This window comes from Elgaria multicarinata, chromosome 1 (assembly GCF_023053635.1).
Source record: "Elgaria multicarinata webbii isolate HBS135686 ecotype San Diego chromosome 1, rElgMul1.1.pri, whole genome shotgun sequence".
NCBI lineage: Eukaryota > Metazoa > Chordata > Lepidosauria > Squamata > Anguidae > Elgaria > Elgaria multicarinata.
Genome location: NC_086171.1, coordinates 189,585,104 through 189,607,961, shown reverse-complemented (window position 1 = coordinate 189,607,961; position 22,858 = coordinate 189,585,104). Strand labels below are relative to the sequence as shown.

At 43.5% G+C, this 22,858-nt stretch overlaps 1 protein-coding gene across 1 annotated transcript in view; it reads right to left on the bottom strand.

Moving 5' to 3' along the window:
• LPIN3 (lipin 3) overlaps positions 1-19,342 on the bottom strand; it is a 55,907-nt gene extending 36,565 nt beyond the window's left edge. The window contains exon 1 of the mRNA XM_063145555.1: positions 19,255-19,342. The gene's annotated coding sequence lies outside the window, so the exon portion shown is untranslated. The remainder of the gene's footprint in view (positions 1-19,254) is intronic.
• Positions 19,343-22,858: the final 3,516 nt, after the last annotated feature.

The window sequence follows — 22,858 nt, the reverse complement described above, 5'->3', positions numbered from 1 at the left end:
CCCCCTCCCGGCTTAAGACCCGCCTTCCTACCTGATCCAATCGCGTCTCTCCTATGAGGGAGAGACCCGATTGGATCAGGTAGGAAGGCGGGTCTTAAGCCTGGGGGTTTGTTTTGGAAACACACGCGGCGTGTGGGCTTGTGGCTGGGCAGGACAAGAGCTGCGTCTGAGGTACAGTACACAGACATCATCCTTTATTATTATTAAAGATTGTAAACCACTGTGTTGTTGGAAAACTGGCTGATAATAGTTTTGAATTAATTCTATACTGTTAGCTTCACCCTACCCAGTGCCTGTTTACACTTCCCTGTGCCTGTTTGCATTCTCCTTCCCTCTTTATTGTTTACTACAATTTATTAGATTGTAAGCCTATGCGGCAGGGTCTTGCTATTTACTGTGTTATCTGTACAGCACCATGTACATTGATGGTGCTATATAAATAATAATAATAATAATAATAATAATAATAATAATAATAATAATAATGGTCTAGTTGGCCATCGGGGATATCTTCTCAAATAGAAGTGATCAGCAACACACTGTCCTCCCGTCCACCCCACCCCACCCCCCACCCGTCTCTCACAGAGAGGCTTAAAGGGCATTTCAAAAGTGCTTTTAAGAGGTGCTGTTGAATAAGCAAAGTGCCTTAAGAAGACAGACAGAGGGATAAGATTGGCACGCCGAGTTGTGCATCTCAAGGAGGCAAAAGCCACGTCCAGTTTAGTTACTCTGCTGCTGACATGCACAGTGGGGGCTGTTTGATATGCAGATAAGAAGTCAGTCAAGACAAGTCTTCCAGAACTGCAGGCCATTAAGCTGTGTGGCTAAAATAAGCAGAAGTCAAGAACGTTTATGGACTCAGACACACACTCTCTCATCTAATTATAATTTGTTCTATTCATTGCTTTTGAAATTGTGTGCCTGTGTGAGTAGGGGAGGAAGGGTGTGTGGATGGAGGGTGTGTGCCTGTGTGTGTGAGGGGGGAAGCAGGGGGGTGGCATGAAGATATGTCGTGAGGATGGCCACACCTTGCCCGCAGCTGTCCAGCCACGGTGCAAAAGCATCTGGATGGCTGATGCGCCCCCCCCCGCTTCCTCCAGAGATCTGAGGAAGGGGCTTGGCAGCAAGGACTGAATGCTAAAGTCAGGGGATGCAGGTGTCTCCCCGTAGCTGCCCACTGCCACCCACAGCTCCACCCAGAGCTGGAGACTTGAACTTGTGATGATGATGGTGGAATTCCCCCCTCCCCCGCTGCCCATAGTCCCACAGTGGTGGTATTATTATTATTATTATTTATTTATTTGTATAGCACCATCAATGTACATGGTGCTGTACAGAGTAAAACAATAAATAGCAAGACCCTGCCGCATAGGCTTACATTCTAATAAAATTATAATAAAACAATAAGGAGGGGAAGAGAATGCACCAAACAGGCAGTATAAAAGTCAGAACAAAATCAAGTTTTAAAAGCTTTAGGAAAAAGAAAAGTTTTTAGCTGAGCTTTAAAAGCTGCGATTGAATTTGTAGTTCTCAAATGTTCTGGAAGAGCGTTCCAGGCTCTTCCAGAGGTACGTGTACGCTAGCTGCTGAGCATGCAGAAGCCCCCAGGCTCTCCCACACTAGAGCCCTTCAAGAGGCAGCCGGACAACCATCTGTCAGGGATGCTTTAGGGTGGATTCCTGCATTGAGCAGGGGGTTGGACTAGATGGCCTTGTAGACCCCTTCCAACTCTGCTATTCTATGAGGTTCAATTCCTGGCATCTCCACTTAGGGCTGGAAAAAAACCCTCCCTGATTCCCTGGAGCACCATGGCTGCCAGTCAGTGTGGACAATACCAGGCCAGGTGGACCAAGGGGAGGGCTTGGTATAAGGCAGTTTCTGATGTTCCTGCTGTGGCGGCCCCCAGGGAGCACCGGGGGCATCCTGGGCCTGCAGTTGAGGCTTGGAGGGGTCTGTGGGGAGGCTCCTAGGGATCAGGCTGCGGACCCAGATCAGCCGGGCAGCCCCCATGCAAGGGTTTCCCCTGCCTGCTTAGCCTTTCCCCACAAGCACTGCTTCTAGTGTGGGCAATGGTGGAACATCGGCGCTTGGTGGTGGAGGGAGCCATGGTGACAAGCTGAGTAAGGCCTTCCTGCTGCCCACAGCAGCATCGCAGGGCTGGGTCAGGTGTTTGCCACCGGAATGCAGATCACCTCATCCATCCGGGTCTCTCCTATGACGTCGACGTCATAGTGATGAAAAAGGGTATCTGTTCAAGAAGGACTCCTGCAGCTTTAACTGTTGTTATGAAGAGGGAATTTCACCAGGTGCTGCATACATACAAATTACACGTGTTGAAATTCCCTTTAAACAACCATTAAAGATACAGGAGCTCTGGCCTCCTTTCCATATGGTCAACCTAGCTTTTCATGAACTATGCAAGCAGGGTGCTACTTTTCCTAGGCCTGTAACTCTGGAATCTACAGAGCATGACCTGTATTTGTCCCTGCTTCATGCAGTTCCTGATAATCTGTGGGCGGTTATCACTGGTCTTAAGAAGCCCAGCGCAGGAACAGAGTGAACACCAAATGAAAGTATATCTAATTTACATTGAAACCAAATGCCAAGAGTTTCCTCTTATATGTATTAAAGAAGCACAACCAATCTGTAAGTTAGGGTAACCATATGAAAAGGAGGACAGGGCTCCTGTATCTTTAACTGTAATGTAGAAAAGGGAATTGCAGCAGGTGTCAATTGAAGAGGGTGAAATTCTCTCTTCATCAACACAGTTAAAGCTGCAGAAGCCCTGCCCTCTGTTGTATCTGGCCACTCTACTATAGCTTGTGTAGCTTTAACTGTTGTGATGAAGAGGGAATTTCACCTGGTGCTGTATGCCTACAATGGCCTGCTGAAATCTCAGTATTTGAGTTCTTTGATAGTGATGTAACTTACTTTTGTTTTTAAGAGGTGTGTTTGGAAAATAAACACAGACAGTGGTGATGTCGTAGTCCTGCCCCTTCTTTTCCAGTTTTTCCAAACTCTGACTGCATTTCACAACAATAAGTTTGGTTTAGTTGTGGGATTCAGAGATGCTAAATAATAACTTACTTTGTTGTCTTTCAGATTCTGTTCTGGTCTATAATTCAGTAAAAACCTTGAGGAAATTCCTTCAGAATGCCCAAAAGAAAGTGTAAATTCACACCTGAGTTAAAGGCCAAATTTCCTGGCTTCAGGAATGGTCGAGATGAGGGTGAGGCTGAGTGCACTATATGCAAGCCTGGAACATTTGTGTCTGTTGCACATAAAGGTGCTTTGGATTTACAGAAGCATGTTGAGTCAGAAAAGCACAGGAAAGCTGTTCGAGGTGAGAGCTCATCCGCCAGAGTGACTGATTTCTTTCTGAGACCTGGAAGCAAAATTGAGGATGCGGTCTCTGCAGTGGAGGGTACAATGGCCTTCCACACTGTGATGCATCACAGTTCCTTTAGAATAATGGATTGTACCTCTGGCTTGTTCAAGATACTATTCCCTGAGTCAGAGGTAGCCCGGAAGTTCTCAAGTGCTCGCACAAAGACCGAAGCAATTGTGAACTCTGTACTTGCACCGCAGTCAGTGGAAAGCGTTCTGCAAAGAATAAAAGAAGACAACATACCATACTGTGGAGTCTCGACTGATGGAAGCAACCATGGTGCAGTGAAAATCTTTCCAGTTGTAATACAATATTTTGACTGGAAGAATGGTGGTCTGCAGTCTAAGCTCATCGAAGTGAGGAACACACCTAACGAGACAGCGGATACAATTGCCCAATATGTGAAGGACACTCTGGAGAAGAATGGCTTGTTGGAGAAGTGCATTGCCTTCACAGGTGACAACTGCAATACTATGTTTGGTGGACTACGGCGTGATGAGGAAGGGAGTAATGTCTTCGCAAAATTGAAAAGGCTGTTGAAGAAGACTACTCTGATTGGTGTGGGTTGCCCAGCACACATTTTGAACAATTGTGTACATCACGGGGCAGACACACTTGATGTGGATGTGGAGTCTGCTATTTTTAAAATATATCAGTACTTTAGCATTTACACAGTAAGAACTGAGAGCCTGAAGGAGTACTGTGAGTTTGTGGACATTGAATACAGAAAGCTGCTTTCTCACAGCAAGACACGGTGGCTGTCTTTATTCCCCGGAATCACAAGGCTGCTGCAGATGTTTCCGGCTTTGAAGTCCTTCTTTCTCTCTCAAAGCAAACCACCTGCTGGGCTCAAGAAGTTCTTTGAGGATGACTTTAGTGAGATCTACCTGTGGCATATGCATTCACTAATGAGCATGTTCCAAGAACATATTGAAGTGATTGAACGTGCAAACAATTCCGTGGTGGAAGTCATAAAAGTCCTGGACTCTGTAATCGAGATCCTGCGTGACCGGGAGGCCAGCAACTTCACATCCCTTAAAGTTAAGGAACTCCTGGGGAAAAATCGGAAGGCGGGACTTGCTGCACGATGTGACTCCTTCTGTGAGCAAGTACAATGTCAATACACCACCTGCATTGAATATCTGGAGATGTGGATGAGACCCCTTGAAGAGTTCTCGATATTCAGGTGGATGGCCCTGACTGAGGCACCAAAATGGCCTGATGTGGAGCCTACTATTAAGTACTTAAAAGAGAAGGAAGTGCCCATCGATGATGCCAAGTGCTTCGATCAGTGTGCAAAACTGAGAAGATTTGTAGAAAGCATGTATGATGATGACGAATTCAAAACATTGATTGCGCACCAGAAATGGAGCAAATTCTTTGAGAGTTCTAAAACCAATGGGTGCTGCTATACCGAACTGCTGCGAATTGCACAGTTTTTTTTTTCCGTTCCTTCCCATAATGCCAATGTGGAGCGCATTTTCTCATTGATGCAGGCCCAGTGGACTAAAGAACGGAACCAGATGTCTGTGGAGACACTGAAAGGGATTTTACAGGTGAAATATAATTATAAGCAAATGTCATGTAAGGACTTCCACAGATTCTTGGTTAACACCCGACCCCTTTTAAGAAAAATAAGATCTACTGAAAAATATCTCTGGGTACGTCGGGAGGAAGAGTCTTAAAATGTATACAGCAACATGTATACAGAAAACCTCCAGAAGATTCGAAGCAATTTTGAAAATTAGAATAAGGTCCCGAGGGTGGAGGTTAGGAATTGAGTTAAGAATTGAGTTAATGTAAGTTAAGAATGAAGAAGTAGAATGTATAGCTAAGAAATAAGAGGAATGTTATGTTATGTATGTATATGTTTTATTATGTGTTGTTGTTAAATTATTTTTTTTAAAAAAACTAAAAATAAATGTTACTTTCTGATACATTGACTATCTCACTTGTTCTTTATTTCAGTGATTTAACATTAACATGTTACAGTATATAGAACAGGTTTGTCTTAATTGTGAAGTGTAGAATTAGATATGTGACCAAGGCTGTGCCCACCTTGGGGATGGTCATGTCAAGATGGGCACGCCTTGGGGGCAGGGCATGTTGGGGTGGTCACGCCTCCTTGAGGGCGGCCATATTTTCCTCCTTTTTGGTGAGCCCGGCGGTGGCGGACCAAGGCAGGCAAGACAGAGGCAGCAAGGGACAACGTGGCGGGGCAAGGCCGGAAGAGAGGGCTGGCAGCAGCACAGGGACCAGGCTAGCGGAAGGAAGGAGGAGGACATCGAACGGCCACAGACCAGGCAGCAGCAGGACACGAGGTGCGCACGGAGGAGGCAGCTGCAACGTGGGAAAAGGTAGGCTGGGGCAAGGCCACCATCCTCCTTAACTTGGCATGGGGGTGGTGAGGAGGAGGGGGGAGAGGCTTGGACGTAGGGCTAGGGGGGAGGCTAGAGCTTGAGTGGGGGGGGGCTTCATTGCTTCAGCCACTTTAAAACTGGCTATTTGCAAGTTTTCAAGACGTCCCTGAAAAAAAATAACCTTGATGATAATGGATGGTGATGGTAATGTTAATAATGCTTCTCTTTCTCTTGGTGATGCTGATAATGGATGGTGATATTAATAATGCTCCTCCTTCTCTTGGTGATGCTGATAATGGATGGTGATAATAATAATAATGCATATAAAAATGTAATAAATAAATAAATGTGACCGAGGCCACACCCCCTTGGGGGCCGGACATGTTGAGTTGGCTCCGCCTTGGGGGTGGGCATGTTGGGGTGGCCACGCCTCCTGAGGGCGGCCATTTTGTCCTCCTTTTTGGTTTCCAAAATATGGTCACCCTAGGCTAAGGCCTCTGTTGCAAGTTATTAACATGCCAATATTGTTTTCTGTTTTTCATTATCACTGTGAACCGCCCAGAGGACTTTTTGTTAATGGATGGTATACAAATGATGCAAATGAGTAAAACATCAGGGAATACGGAAGAAGTGAACAAACTCATACCTTTGGCAGAGCAAGCAACTTCCGAGGTGATTGAGGTTACAGATATGCTTTTGAAAGCAGAGAGGTGAGTGTTATTGCATGCTAATTCATATGTGTCATCCCCATGTGCACTTAACATTAGCCATGGGAGAGGCTTTGAACCTTGTAATTAAGTCAATAGAAGTTACTATATAGATGTTTACAGTCATTTCATTAACAGTGCCCTGATGCCCTTTGGCTGCCACCACACTGCGCACCTATTCAAATTAAGTCATGCGACACTCTTCTTCCACTGAATACATAGTTGCAAACTTATTTTTACATAAAACAGATCATTGACCACATATGTGGAAACATCAGTGGTTATTACAGTCTGAAGATTGATTAAAAAGATGAGATCTGCTTTGATCACACACATACATGGAGCAAGTGGAAGATCTAGCGGGCGGAAAATATGGAGCACCTCTCCTTTTATCTCCCAATAAAAACATACAAACCAACATGAGTCACCATTCTATTCCATGAAGCTTCATTTTGCTGGGAATCATTTCCCAGTCTACAGGGAACCCATGGGCATAGATGTAGTCCTACTTCTTTACTGTCTGGTAGGAGCAGCCATCTGTACTAAGTTTTTCCAATCTATGGGGAAGGCATAGAGAGATGGTGGCACAAAGGTAGCCAACAAACAGAAAATTGCTTATGAACAGAATCAAAGCAGGGCTACCTCAACCGCTGCCAATTAATAAGGAAACAATAATATCAACAACTGCACCCAATTAATAAGGAACCCAACGTACAATTAAAATTGCAGCATCATGCTGAAATAGGGCATCATGTAGGAAGATACACCAGTTGATAAAATGATTAATAGACCAACATCCGATCACAATTCATAATCATAAGTTATCTTTCAGTATGAGCTGAGCTGTTTTTTTTACTTTAATTCTATTATTATTATTAATTATTATTATTATTTTGTATAATGTGGCTGAGTGGGATCACTTTACAGCGAGTAGCAGAGTCACATTAAGGGTGGTGCTGTTTGTTCTGGGACAACACAACACACCTTTTCATTTATATCCTTGGATCGCAGTCACCCAGTTAAGCAAACGCAGGCAGAGAACGAGATTTGCTTCCCAAGAAGATATACTCCAGTCACACTGGATCAATACAGTGTGAGGCTTTTCATAGTCTTGAACTCTCGTTTGCTGTGGATTGTGTGTCTTTGATTGTCGTTAGCCCAATGCATCGGCAGACTGCGTGTGATCGTTGATTGTTGGACCTTTTCTCTCCTCTGCCTGGATTCATGCGGCGAAGAGTTGGCTGTGTGAAAGCTGTGGCACGGAACTACTTGCGTTTGAGGGTTTACCTTCCCCATGATCTTGTTTAAGCTTTGATCATGTTCCCTTTGAATAACAAACGTATGATCCGAGGTTGGAATAGCTGTCTTTGGGTGGTTTGTTTGGTGTTCCAAGAATTTGATTTCCTGAGAGATTATGTCAGGAATCATTCCCCTCTCTTGTCCAGGTTTGGAACCCATGCATGGATTGACCTTCCCTTGTTGTCAAAACTGTGGAGATGACAACGGGGATCTCATCACGGTAGTAGTGATTAGCTTCTGACTGTTCTGGAGTTTCTTGGAACCTATAGATCAGTGGTTCCCATTAGATCTGCAAGGTCTGCATTTTAATAAAAGAAAATACGCTGTCTCCCGCACTCTGTTTGCTTTGACGGTGACGTCATGTGTGAAAGCTCCTGCGTGATTTTGCTACTAGCTTCAAAGATTACTTTCCTGCACCTACAAGCCTGAAAACTCATGGATTTGAATGTGGTGATGTACAACTAACAACTCTATCTGCGGAAGAGCAAGATGCATTTGTTGACTTGACTTGTGATAGTTCATTGAAATCATTTTTCAAAGAATATAGACTGGACCAATTCTGGGTGAAGGTTTTTCCTGATTTTAAGAAGTTAGGTGAAAAAGCTTTGAAACATCTAGTTCCCTTTTGTTCCACGTATCTTTGTGAACAAATATTTTTGACATTTTGTTATATGAAGAACAAGCATAGAAATCATCTTGATTTTGATCCAAATTTGAGATTAAAAGTAGGAAATATTGAACCGGATATGTAAGGGATTGTTTGGGACAAAAAGAGGCATGATTTCTCCCATCACATTTAGGTTTAGTAGCTGCTAGACATGTCATAATTCGTTCATTTGTAAACTAGACGTTAGTAAAATTAAATTCGTCTTTGTATTCCTAACTAAATCAATGTCATTTTTGCGTGGTAATATCACGAATTTTATGGTCTGTTTTTTAGTATACCTAAAATCCTTTGCTTATTAGGGGCTACCCCTTATTTTCTCCAAAAAATTGCTTCGCACAGGTAACTACCATAGAGATAACAAAATTTTCAAAAGTAGGGGGTCCATGGCTTGGCATTTGAAAAACAAGGGGTCCGTAGTACTTAGCTAATAGGGGAGCACTGCTATAGATACTAACCATCAGCTATATGATTTCTGATGTGTGTAACCATTAAGCTTTGCTGTGCGATTTCCTGCCATAAAGAAGTCTCACTGATTTGGGTTTCCCATGTCAGTTTGCCTGAGGGACTGGGAGACCTGACACTCGGGTACTGAACCTGAATTGAGATTTGGGAATCCAAGGTTTCATGCCACCCACAGTATTTTAAAAACAGCTCAAACATTTTTTGTGTGTGTTTGTCGGAAGTGGATGAAATTTGCAGGAATAGTAACCACTTCAGAGGGCACTACACCTGTCAAATGTCAGGTTAGTTTGTTTTTGCACTATGCACCTTTTTAAAGAAATTGCTGATACCCTTATAATTTCTTGGCAGAATTGGATGAAATTTGGAAAAATCGCTATCCCTTCTGGGGATCAATCTTGCCATGCTTCAGGTGAATAGGTACAGGGATTTTTGTGCAAGAGCAGCCTTGACATTTTGAATCTAAAAAAGGACACACTTATTCCCCTACATTCCTTCTGGATCATTCTTCTGAAAATTACAGATTGCATAAAGGTGGCCCTAAGTAAGAAACCTGCACAGTTTCAAAAGGACAGATGTGGCAGTTTATGTAAAAGAGGAATCCTAAAATTGGGAAGGTGTGAGTTTACTTCCTTTCCTCTGTATTTTTTTTCTTTTTGGTTAGGGAGACAATTTGTATGAAAATCACTTTGATAACCAAGAGATATTTCTCGTATTACCACCATAAGGTTTGTGAATAACTGAATCATGCATGGGAGTGGGGGCTGAAGTGCTAACTCGGAATTTAGGAAAAATGCATGCTTGTTAGAATCACAGAATCATAGAATCATAGAATAGCAGAGTTGGAAGGGGCCTACAAGGCCATCGAGTCCAACCCCCTGCTCAATGCAGGAATCCACCCTAAAGCATCCCTGACAGATGCTTGTCCAGCTGCCTCTTGAATGCCTCTAGTGTGGGAGAGCCCACAACCTCCCTAGGTAAGGAACGAGCCATTTCCCCAATCCAATTAGTATAATGTTTCACATTGAGGGTCTGCCATCAGTCTGTACTGTTAGCATTCTTTTGACTTTATCTGAGCCAGAATATGGAGAATAAGGCTCCAAGCACAAAACTGGATCATGATCTCTCACTCAAGTATCTAGGCCAGTAGCACCTGGAGGTTTAAACCTGTGGCAGATGTTCAAGTCTATGTCCTATCAGTAGTACTTATGTCTCTTAAAGCAACAGTCACAAACATTCAAATCTTACAGATGTCCCTTGTTTAAATGCATTTATACGGCACAATATTATTCCCACATGTTTCTAGAGTGACATAGAGGTGTCTCAAGTCAAGAAACCTCCAGAGTTTCAGAAGAATAGATGCAGAGGCTAAGGAGATATGATTGAAAACATGTCTAGTTTTTTTTCATAGTAAAGTCTGATAGCATTGGAAGAACGTCTATCTTAAGATCTCATCCTCACTCAAAGCACAGTGACTGGAGAGCCCCTGATAAAATGCCCTATGATTAGAAGGTGGACCTGTCAGTCACTCAGCCTCAATCCCTCCCTCCCACTTCAACAGTGTTTAGAGAAACAAAATCAAAAGTTACCAGCTTGGAGAACACGCTGTCTGCCTTTTCAAAGCTGGATTGCAAAGAAAACCTCATGCAGAGTCCAGCTTCAATTCTGGTCACTTCTGGGAAGCACTAGAAATTATTTGAAGGGCCTTGGCTTTGCCCTTGGCTTTGGCCAAATCTGATGCACATCCCTAATAAATATACACATGGTGGTGGTGAAAGAGGAGGAGAGAAAATGGAATTGTGCCTCACTCCTGACCTCATTGATCTGATTATAACTTTTGCACCGGAACCTACACATGCACACCCACACATAAGCAGGCTCTGAACACAGGATGTATGCCCTGCACAGTGGCACACAAGAATCTGCCCAACCAGTGGGGCTTACTTGGGAGTAAGAATGCATAGAACTGCAGCCTTAACTTCTAGAGACCTGGAGGAAGCTAAAGACTGAGCAACTCACAGAATCTTTCCATATCTCCACAAAGGGCAACCAAAAAACAAATCAGAGGCAGTGATTGACCAAGGTCAAGTGCCAGAAAATTGTCAGGCGTGAGCCTGGTATAGAAGCAGGGCTGGTCCTACCATTAGGCGGAGTGAGGTGGCCATCTCAGGGAGCAGATGCTGGAGTGTGGCAGCAAAGTGTTGAAGGACAGAGCTTTGTGTGTCATGCAGCCTGCCCTGCACACCCTAAACTACCCTGTTGTTTGGCCTCATATGCAGTGGAGGATGCTTTCCCACCAACAGTGTTTGTAGTAGATTCAACTCCCAGTCCAGTTGGCTTTTGCATATGGAAGAGAGGAGGGTTCCATCTTGTCCATCACATCAGGCAGCAAAACATCTTGAACCAGTACTGCATGCAAGGGCCTTTGGAGTGTATAATATTGCAATTATATGACCAAGTTTGAGCTCACATTCCAAGAGCCATGACAGCTCAGGATACTGTTTGGGCCTTATTTCCCCCCAAAAGTCAAACTTCAGTAAAGAGATAGGCCCATCCTCTTATTCAGAAAGAGTAATCATCATAACAGAACTTAATTAACAAGAACCACGCAACCAACCTGGCCTCCATTTTGAAAGAATGTGCCTATGCCGGAGTTCCTCCAAGCTGACTAAATCTTGCCATTGAAAACAACTGTTGTTATGCAGCACCGACTGCAGCTGAAGAGTTGTGTAAAGAACTTGTGTAGTTAAAAATAAAAATAAATTAAAGCACCTTGCAATTATCAGCCATAATGGACCATAATACTCTCACACAAGTATGCACAGCACTTCAAAACACAATGGTTACATCAATTGGAAGGAAGAAACAGCAACATCCAGCAGCAAAATACTGCTTTTTTGTATCTTGGAAAGATGCCGTTTCCCTGCAATGGCTATTCTACTCTGGGGAAAAGATGTTTGAATGCCCCCCCCCAAAAAAAACAATTATGCATTTATTGTCTGTGAACACACAAAACCCTTGCACCTATGGAAACGAATACAACAAAGGGTAGAGTATTTTAGACACACGCAAACACACACACCAGAGAAAGCTGCTTCTTACCCAGCAAGATTGGGGCGGTTTCACATTGCCTCCCACCCTAGAAAGAAACCCACCTCTACTGAGCCACCTGAGGGAACGGATCTTGCTCCCCAACATCTCACAAGTCCCTCTGGAATCTACAGTGGCCCAAACTGTCACATGAGGCCCATGCCTCCCCTCCCTAAGCACAGGAGAGAGGAGAGCTCCAAGCTGTTGGCTTTTCTCTCCTGTGAATGTCAATGATCAAGCTGTTCCTAAAGTTGGGGTGAAAGGCCCTAGCTGGCTCTGGAAGCTTCAGCGCCTCTGTCAATTCCATGCTGGGCAGAGCCGAGAGAAGGTCATGAGACAGTCCCCTCGCCACAGTCCCCTGCTGAGCTGAGCATTCTTCAGCACTGTTTAATTGGCAGCTCCACCGGCAAGCTTACAACCCACAGCACAGAAGCAGTTAGAGCTCCACTCTCTGCCCTCCACTGTTATAGTCAACTAAGCCTGTTTGGGGCAGCTTTAGGAATAGTGTAGCATATATGACTTGAATGTGTGTGCATAAATGTGTGTATATATACACACACACACACACACACACACACACACTCAGGCAAGTTGCTACGTTGTGATGGACAATGGTTCCAGGTCATAAGCAACTGCAGTGAAGCCAACATCAAGAGGGGGACTCTTTTCCAATCAATGCATCTCTGTGTCGGACAAAGGGTTTGTTATGCAGCTGTCAGAGAACACGCTCAAAGAGGAAATGGGAAATGATAATTCTGCATTTGTGGCAACACACAGCGAGGAAAGTGATCTCAGAGCCATATTCTAGATCATCCTTCTCCAATCTGCAGATGTTTGACAACAACTCCCGATGGCATCCACACCCACCCAGTAGCCATGCTGGCTGGGGATGATGGGAGTTGTAGTCCAACGGATCTACAGGGCACCAGGTGGGGAAAGGCTGTGCTGCATCAACACAGGAGGAAAACACAAAGCAAACTTACTTAGGGAACCATGGACAGTTGCTAAAGTGCTGTGGGGGAGAATTTGTTTTACACCTGATGCTTTGCCCAAATAATATTATGAGGGTCACTCAAGACCTAGTTTATTATTTTGTCCCATAAAATATGTTTTGGCTTGACCCCAATGTGCTGAATTCAGGAGGGGATGCTTTTCATACCATGGTGAGGGTCTCCACCATCTGCTAATGTCCACACGTCAAACTACTGTAAGGATGCAGTCCAATTTGGAAGCTTCCAAGAGTCCTATGCCCTGTTGGGCTGAAGCCACCAGGGCAGAAGGAGTGATGGGGGTGATCTTTGCTTCCCTGTCCTTTGATCCTCACCCACCCACCCCTGCTAGACAGGCTTTTCAGCCCATCTAATGAAGGTACTGTAGAGGGGAAGAGGTCGTGGATGGAGGAGGAATAAATTATATCCTGGCTTCTCTGATCTTTCTCCCCAACCACTGTTTCCCCCTCCAAGGTGCCAGTGCACTTCCCTCCACACCAGCTGCATGGGAGCAGGGGTGGAAGCTGGATGTTTGACTCCCCTTTCTGAGGTTAGAATGCGGTCTCCAACCTCAGAGAGAGTCTTCCAAGCTATCCTATGGTCCTTAGGGCACTCACTCAGGGACCATAGGATAGCTCTCTAAGAGACACAGCTACGAAGGCCAGTTGAGATGTTGGCAACATGACCCACAGGTTGGTAATGTGATGAGTAGGCCCCAGAGCTGAAAAAAAGACAATGGGCCTGTTCCAACAACATGCTAAACCATGGTTAGGCTGCTAACCATTTCGCAGCAAATAGTTAATGAGCATGTTTAAACTGTGGTTAGGAATATTTCACACAACATGCTAAGTCAAGGTTCATACAACATGCTAAGCCCTAATGTTTAGCTCAAAATGTTTAACCACTGTGGCTTACCATGTCATCTGAACAGAGTCAATGAAGTTAAGGATCCAATACCAAAAGCTAAAAATAGTAGAATGCCATCCAAATAGATACATTTGGGAGAGAGGATGCTCTAAAACATAACACTGGGAAGAAGAACATACAAGGAGGGGGTGGTGGTGGAATGCCTTCTATTGCTCCTAAACAGGAGCCAGAGCCAGAGCAAGGTGTCCCTAAGTCCTCTGTAATTTTTCAAGAAAGCCACGTCAACCTACTGTATGTCTGCCTTGTCATGCTGGCAGCTGATGATGCTGTGATGAGTGACTGTATCTTCTATCAACCTTTAGATCAGAAAAAGGGAGAGGAATGTTTCCAGCAGACCAGAGGGGTGTGGTCACATTAATAAATTACCAGTTTCAAAGCCACAGAACTTCATGAAAGGACTTTAGAACCTTCCTAGAGTCAGCTGTGTAAGTATCAAAGAGAGATCATTCTTTTAACTGGCAGGAACAGCAGGATTCTTATCCATTTGTGGGAAAGTTACTAGGAGAAATATTTTTCAGAATGGCAGCAGTGCTTGTCTGTTGCAGCAAAATTAACAAATAGTCTTGTGGCACATCATTATTATTATTATTATTATTATTATTATTATTATTATTATTTCTATGCCACCCCATAGCTGAAGCTCTCTGAGTAGTTTACGAAGATTAAGACATTAAAAACAATATGCAAAATTTAAAAACAGAAAAAACACTCAACAGACGGTATACAGAAAGACAACATACTTCTAAAAACAACTTTGTGCCATCAGCCAAATCATAAAAACAAATCTGGCATCGATTTAAAACTCATCACATACTGCTAAACACCTGAGAAAAGTCTTGACTCCGCACTGAAAAGATAGCAAAGTTGGCACCAGGCAGGCCTAGTCAGGGAGATCATTCCAGAATTGGGGGGGGTGGGGGCACCACTGAGAAGGCCATCTCCCTTGTTGTCATCTTCTGAGCTTCCCTTGGAGTAGGCACCCAGAGGAGGACCTTAGATGTTGAGCCTAGTGTACAGGTATGTTCAAACTTTGTAGGCTAGGAAATGACATGAGCGCACTGAAAGCGCCTCAATTTATATTCAATAGGAAGCACACTTTCTAAAGTAATATCCTGGTCTCAAAGTAAGAGCATAAGAAGAAGCCACTAATCCCAATGTCTGAAGGGGATTATTGCCAACTCATAAACCACAGAGGGTAGGTAGCGGGCCCATTCAGAAGACACCTTAAACAAATGGCTTTAACCACAGTGAATAAGGCTTCTTGCTTTAATCACCATAGTTAAAGCCATGGTTTAAGGTGTCTTCTGAACATGGCCTGGCTTTGTGGCTTAACCACCGTGGTTCAAGCCATGGTTTAAGGTATCTTCTGAACAGGGATCTATGTAACAGAAATCCAACAAATAAAGCTCTCTCTACCACTACATCTCCATTCTTTGCATGTATGTGTGTGGAGGAGGGGGGGATATACTGTTTCTGTCTGTCATTACCATTTAAAACAGGGATGCAAACCTCTTTCAGCCTATGGGCCAAATTCCATTTCAGAGAGGCTCTCGGGGATCACATTCCAGTGGCCGCTGGGGCCAAAACACCAACATTAACAGCATGTTTTAGCTTAAAGCTCTCTCGCTGCCTGTAACTAATCCTTAGGAGAAGCATCACAACCTTCTAGAATGCGGAAAATGCTGTGCAAAGGCTGGCAAACCATCAAAGATCAGTGGCCAGGGAGGCAAAGCCATTTGGGGAAACGCCGGAAGGCCAAAGGTTCTGCCCTTATGAATTAAAAAGCCTGAGTGCCCTGCCAGAAAAGAAAAGAGGAGCTCTTAAAAAAGAAGGGAGGGAGCCCCTGGGACTTTAAGAGCAGCAAGATGGAGAGAGATTCAGCAGAGCTGAGCTCTCCTCCCACAATGGCCAGGTATTATTGTCAGGATGAGAGAGAAAGCAGCAGACATGAAGAATCCCAACTTCATCTCATACTCTGTCAACAAATTGTGAAAAAGAAAAACAAAGAAACATTATATATATATATAGGAATATCATCATTTTTTTCTTTCAAGTATACTGTTCTTTTTTTCTTTTTTTCTCTTTTTTAAAAGGAGAGTGTTATGCATAGGTTTCAAGAAAAGTAGACCATATATCCATGAATTTATCCACTCAGAAGTCACGGCTATATAACGCCCATTCAAATGTTGATAGCGTTGTTAAGTCTTCAATCCATTGCATTATGGGAGGTGAGCATTTGTCCTTCCAACGTGATAATATAAGTCTTTTACACGTCATAAGGGCTCTGAAAATCCATTTGACCATGTGTTAACTTCCAATAAACTGGTAGGTAGTTTAGGAGGACGTGCACATCAACCCACATTAAAGATTGCTTCAGTACAAAGTTTATCCTTATAATCTCCTCCCAAAAGGGGGGAACTACTCTATCAATATAACTGAAGTGTCAATGCAGTGAGACGAAGAACCAGAAGGAGATGCACATCCAAAATAGGTCACTAAGGAGAGAAATACATTCTCAGGATGGATTTATTGACAAGAAGCAGAAAATTATTGTGTTAATCTATTGGTGCCATTAATACAGAAGACAATCTTTTTTGCTGGAAGAAATTCTGCACTTTTTTCTAAGAACCCCCTGAAGAAGGCCTTAAAATAAAGGACAGGCTGAAACGTGTTAATAAATCTATTTTGCATCCTGATAACGCATTTCTCTCCTTTGTGTCAATGCAGTGAAAGCTACATCGAGGGTTTATTTTGTTTATTCACACACCAGGTACCTGCAGGACACAAAGGTACTTTCGGTACAAAGCTCTCTTCTCCCCTGCTTTAGCAAAGAGAGCACATTTCATTATGAACATGCACCAGCATTTCCAAAAGGGCACAATCCTTTCTGCGCCCAAGTATTTCACTCCTAGACTTTGTATTCTCAGGCTCCTTCATCTAATCAATGGCATACTTTATAGAGAAGACTGATGCAGTTTAGCCTGTTAAAATGTGCAGTTTTTACTGTTTTCAGTGGTGGTGGTTTTTGTTGTTGTTGTTGTTGTTTGTTTTAATTGTTGCAAGGTTTTATTGGTCTGGTTCAGACAACACGCTAAACCATGCTGCTGCTTAACCACAAAACGGTTAACGGAATGCATTGACCTTAATGCATTCTATTAACCATTTTGTGGTTAAGCAGCATGGTTTAGCGTGTTGTCTGAACCAGGCCATTGTTTTAAATTGTTGTACCCCGCCTTGATGGCTTTTCAGCAGATACAGTTAAATATTAATTTATTATTAACCTGTATGTTATATAAAACTTAATAATAAATAAATGGAGAATAAGATTTAGTCTCCTCTTCCCAATCCCCTCCCCTCCCACCTTATCTGTAGGAAACTGGTTATTTTAAATGGGATTCTCACACTTGCTGAATGGGTCTGACTTAGGGTAGAATCCAAGGGGGTGCTTAAGCTGCTGCTGATTCCTTTCTGCAAGTGGTGGGTCCCACTAATTCCATGGCGCAAGTGGAACCCACCACTTACACAGGGGAGATTTAGCACTTTCTTAGGGAAGCCCCCCAAACAATGGGACATACTGACTTGCAATGATGGGAGTTGTAGTCCAACACCTTTGGAGGGCACCAGGATGGGGAAGGGCTGCTCTAAAAGAAGAAGAGAAGTACGTGGCCCTAAGCTGTTCATCATCAGTTTTCCACAACCCCACAGTCACCTCTGCATATCATATTCTCCATCCTGTCCTCATGGTTTATATCTGCTTTGGGAGAATGAGGATTTCAGTGGCACTTTCTGCCTCCTTAGGGAGGATGTGGCGTTAAGGCTTGTGAGGGTTAACTCCCAATTTCCCTGCTTTTTGGTGCTTGGTTGAAAACTGTTGAGCTTTAACGTTGTTTTGTAAACAGTAGGTTTTTTGTTTAATGCATATGTTTGTATGCAAATAGGTTTATAATGAATTTTTAAGGTTTTAATCTTTGTAAACTGCCCAGAGAGCTTTGGCTATTGGGTTGTATAGACATGTCATGAATGAATGAATGAATATGAATGAATGAATAATATAATGGCACTATTTGAAAACAGTCTATACAGACAAGCTATTAGCTGGCACAGAAGAAGTGGCTTTTTCAAGGCATTTCTGCCAGGAAGCAGAAAAGACACATCGCTAGAGCTGGCATTAATATTGTACGGTGCAATGTAAGAGGACGCAGCGAGATGAGGCAGAAAGGCTGCTTGCCAAGAGATGGTCGGAGTCAGACAGCCCAACAAGGTTTTAATATCGCCCAGCCATTTAGCTCTTCTCACAGACCTGTGCAGCAGACAGAGACTAATTAAAGAGAAAGGGTTGGATGGAGCAAAAGCAGCTCACAATTCAGGTGGAAAAATCAAAAGGTTGGAGGAAAGATATTCTCTGAATGGATAGAATATTGATAATTGCATTATATACTATCCTTCCTCCATGAGGGTCAGGATGGATGCATGGTCCTTCTGCCCCCTCCCTCCCTTTTTATCCTCACAAACACCCTGTGTGGGAGATTGGACTGAGAAATAGTGACCGGCCCAAATTCTGAAGCCCATTGCTTCTCAGCCTAACCTACCTCACAGGGCCATTGTGAATATTAAATGTGATTAGGGGAGAAACATTTATGACACTCTGAACTCCTTGGAGTGCGTGTGGACAAATGAACCATAACAGAGTTACGTGGACACAAACCTATATGTCAATAAATAGCAAACAAATCATCCCTTTTGTCTTTTCATAATAAAATGAAAAACAAGCCAAACAGCTCTAGTTTCTCCACTCTTTAGTGGTCCGAAGCCTACCAGGTGACCTCGGACCAGTCACCGTTGCTCAGCATAACCTAAATCACAGGGCGTTTGTGAAGATGTAACAGGTGGCAGGCATGTAGCATCACAAAGTGCACTTATACAGAGCAGTAACAGAGTTAGGTGGAGGTAGCTACACACACCTGTTAGTCCATAAATACTGCACACATAACACCACTTTTGACCTAATACAATGAAAAACAAACCATACAGCTCTTTAGTTTCACTGCTTTTCAAATGCCCCTAAGAGAAAGCAGTTTAAAGTCTCACATGATGGCCCCAGCCTGCCTATATTATATACAGGACACCAAAACTGCACTATTTCCCCATTATCAGATACTGTAAACTGTTCTCTACATACAGAAGTCTTGTACCTCAGTCTATGCGCTACATTAAAGAGACTCCTCAAACATTTTCCAAGCAAATCACTAAAAAGAAAGAAGCAAGATACATTCTCTCCCATTATCAGTCCCCAGTCACTACCTAGGTGGACGCACAAACAGCACCCCAGGAACAAGACTTTGCTCACCCTACTTGTCGCTCACATTACCTGAAGTGCTTTAATCTCGCTGCAGTAATTCTTAGACTGTGAAACAAGCACAGGGCTCAGATCCAAGCACACTGCTTCCTACAGACACATCTTTCCTCAGCTCCACCCACTTACAAGATTCTTCCTGTTTTCCTCATGCCTGAGCGAGGGGAGGAGTCGGTACAACAAGAATCACGAGGTTACTGCCGTCTGAGCCTATGGGAACATCAGAAACGTATCTCCTGGGCTTCCTTTCATTAAACACCTGAGAGCAGGCATAGGTATTTCAGGCACAGCTTTTAAACGCTTCAGCCAGCCTGCCCAAACCTGGGCTCCTTTCCCCCTTATGTATGGACACCTGTCAGATGCCACTACTTTGCAAGAAGAGGCTCCCTGCTATTTGAGTGATAATTTATTTTGTAGGCAATGGGTTTTTGCAAGGTGATTTCAAGGAACTGGATTTTCCAAAGAAGCTAACTCACCTCTCTGTTTCAACCAAGGGGCTTGGGATTTTTGAGAAAGACAGAAAGAAAACTTTCTGCCTGTATAGGGCCTCAAAGATTGCTTCTAGCAGAGAATATTTTTTTGAGGAAGACTAATTAGACCGACACACTTGCAAAATGGAGGAGCTGAAAATGAGGTTGGGATTGCTACCTTTTTAACTTTCTCATCACCATACCAAAAATTAAAAAGGGAAGCTTTTTCAATCCCAGAAAAAAGAGCTACCTTCTTAACTTCTGCCTGGCAGGCAGGTGTTAAAGGCATGGCAGCAGACCCAATGCTTTTGTTTCTTTTCTTTTTTTTAAAGGGACGGCAACGCTGTGGGATTTACATCTTCTGCTCCTGTGCTCCATTCTCCCATCTGTCTCCCCTGTGAAAAAACATGAGACTACTTCTATATGTCCCTAGCTAGGTCTACTGGCAGTAAAATAAAACCTACAGACTTTGGTTGGGATAATCATTCTATTCTGTTACATACCTATTCTTATGGCTTTCATGTTCCATGGGGTGTCCAAAAGCCACACGTTTATAAATTACTCCAAAACCCTGCCAAAGAAGAAATGTACAGCCAATAAATCCTGTGCACTAACAGCAAACTCATTCTCTAAGTGTGGGTCTTTATGTACCAAAAATGATACCGTCCATGCACGAGAGGGAGGTAAGGTATCAGAAGAATAGGGGGATCCCCAAGTTACAGAACAATTAAAAAAATCTTTGGCAGAGAGGGGGAAACATAAGGAGGAGAATCACCAAAACCAGTCCAATGATCACTTCACGGAGCATCCTGACTGACTGTGAGAAATGGGGAGAAGGAATGTAATGAAGTATACTGGAAAGGGACATGGCTGCCAAGCTGTACCCCTGAGCAGTAGTGCCTCATTCATAGAAGTTTATGGAGAGTCCAGATGCCATTACCTTCTACTTGTGACCCTCCCGCGTTTTCCCACTGCTTCTTTCACCTTTTCCTTAACACAGAAAATCCATTATGGAGAAAAAGATGGAATAGCTACAGAATTCCTGGTGATTGCTAGCGCCAGGAGTCCTATCTAGAAGCACTCTAAATATAACTAAGCCTTGATCCTGCTCATTGTTTCCAAAAGCTGCTTCTTCAAAGCCAGAAGGGAAGGCAGCAGTTGAAAAATTGACAAGCTGTGTCAGTTTCACCTCCTGGCCGCCTTTAAAATAAAAAAATAGGCAGCCTTTGAACAATTCCAGAGTGCCTCCTCTGTAAATGTTTTAAATTAAATGACAGTGCAATCATAGCCATGTCTACTCACAGGTAACTCCCATTGTTTTCAATGGGGATTACTTCCAGGAAAGTGTGCATAGGAATGCAGCCAAAATTATTTATTTATTTATTTATTTATTTATTTATTTATTTATTTATTACATTTCTATACCGCCCAATAGCCGAAGCTCTCTGGGCGGTTCACAAAAAATGAAGTATCGGTTCACATAAATAAATTAAGTATCAGTAAGGGCACAATCCGATGCATGTTTAGATAGAAAAATAAGCCCTACAACTCCCAGCGTTCCCCAGATAACATGGCTGGCTGGGGGATACTGGGAGTTGTAGGACTTTCCCCCCCTGTCTAAACATGCATCGGACTATGTCCTAAGAGGGTTGTAGCCTTACAGCCAGTTCCTATACATGTTGGCTCAGAGGTAAGTGCTTCTCTGTTCAATGTGACATCTCTCTGCTTGGCAAGCTCAGAGAAGCCTTGGGAGATGGGAAATGACTTTTTGCAACCAGAAATGCATGGCAAACAATAGAAAAAAGAGAGACACCACTGTCATACCATCCAACATGTCATTCCCTGCCACCCACCCTCAGTTGTATGTTTTCCTGTCCACCTGCTGAAAGAAATTGCACTGCTGTTCTGTTCCTTCCCTCCTTAACAGATTTTCGGCAGGGAGGGCAGTTAGTAAAAACACAGATGTAGCAGTGGGAAAACACAAGCTGATTGTAAAGGGATCACACCATCATCTGGACCTTCTGTAAGTTCATGTGAATGAGCCAGGGCGAGTTCAGGTTTCTCTGACATCCCTAGTCTAGAAGCACCATGGAGCCCTCTGCACTGTAGGGTGGGTGTGTTTTACATTCCCCCCCCCCAAAAAAAACCCACAGGTGGATAATACCTTTATTTGGCAGAAGCAAAATGTCACAGAGGAGTGTGTGCAAGCTTTCAGGTTATCCAGAACTCTTCATCAGGATAGTTGGTGCAAAAAACAGGGGTTGGGGAAGAAACAAAAATGCTTAAAATTAGGCAAGTTCTGAACCATGAAGTTTGCATTTTAAACCCGGTCTCAAGATGGAAATTGTAATGAGTAGACTAGGATGAATTAGAGCCCCATCACACCTTGGTTGAAACGTGCAGCTCCTGACACTTGACGTCAAACAGGAAGTAATTAGGCCCATTCAGTCCGGGAGGAGAGAGCAGCAACCAGACTTTCTCTGGGGGGGATTTGCGGCACAACAAAGGCCAGAAGGGGCGGAAGATGAGAAACAGACCACGTCATGTGAGCAATCCGTGAGCACCTAGTAATGACCGTGCAGTAAAACACTCATCAGATGGAGCTTATAATCACTGCTAGTTGCTACAGGTATCAGATTACACCTAGGATTCTAGGACAAAGCAGCAATGGTTGATCCCCATTTCTGAAAACATAAAGATGGGCTGTAACCGAGAACTGTCTCTTGCCTTGGGCAAAACACACAGGTTTCTGAGGAGAGCAAAGGCAAAGAGAAAAGTATTAGCAAAGCCTGGGATTAATTTTAGGTGGTGCATGAGATAAACACTGTGTTTAGCTATTCAGAGTGGAATCTCCCACCAGTGGAGCATTGCTTTCTGCCACTTGGAAGAGGAACTTTGCATTTGGAGGGGTCCATTCCTCCAGCCACTAGGTAATACTACACATTTTGGCTTCATTTCCTTTTTAATCTAGTGCAACACTTAAAAACAATCTCTATCTTTGCTAATATAAAAAGTGACCTGTTAATATAATGAGTGTTCTGCTCTTTGCCTACCAGAAAAGTCTAATACCTTGTCAGGAGGGCAGTCTTCACAGTGCTGAGTTGGTGGCGCCTTCCCCCAAACCCCACAGTTTTCCTTACCAGGGGGGG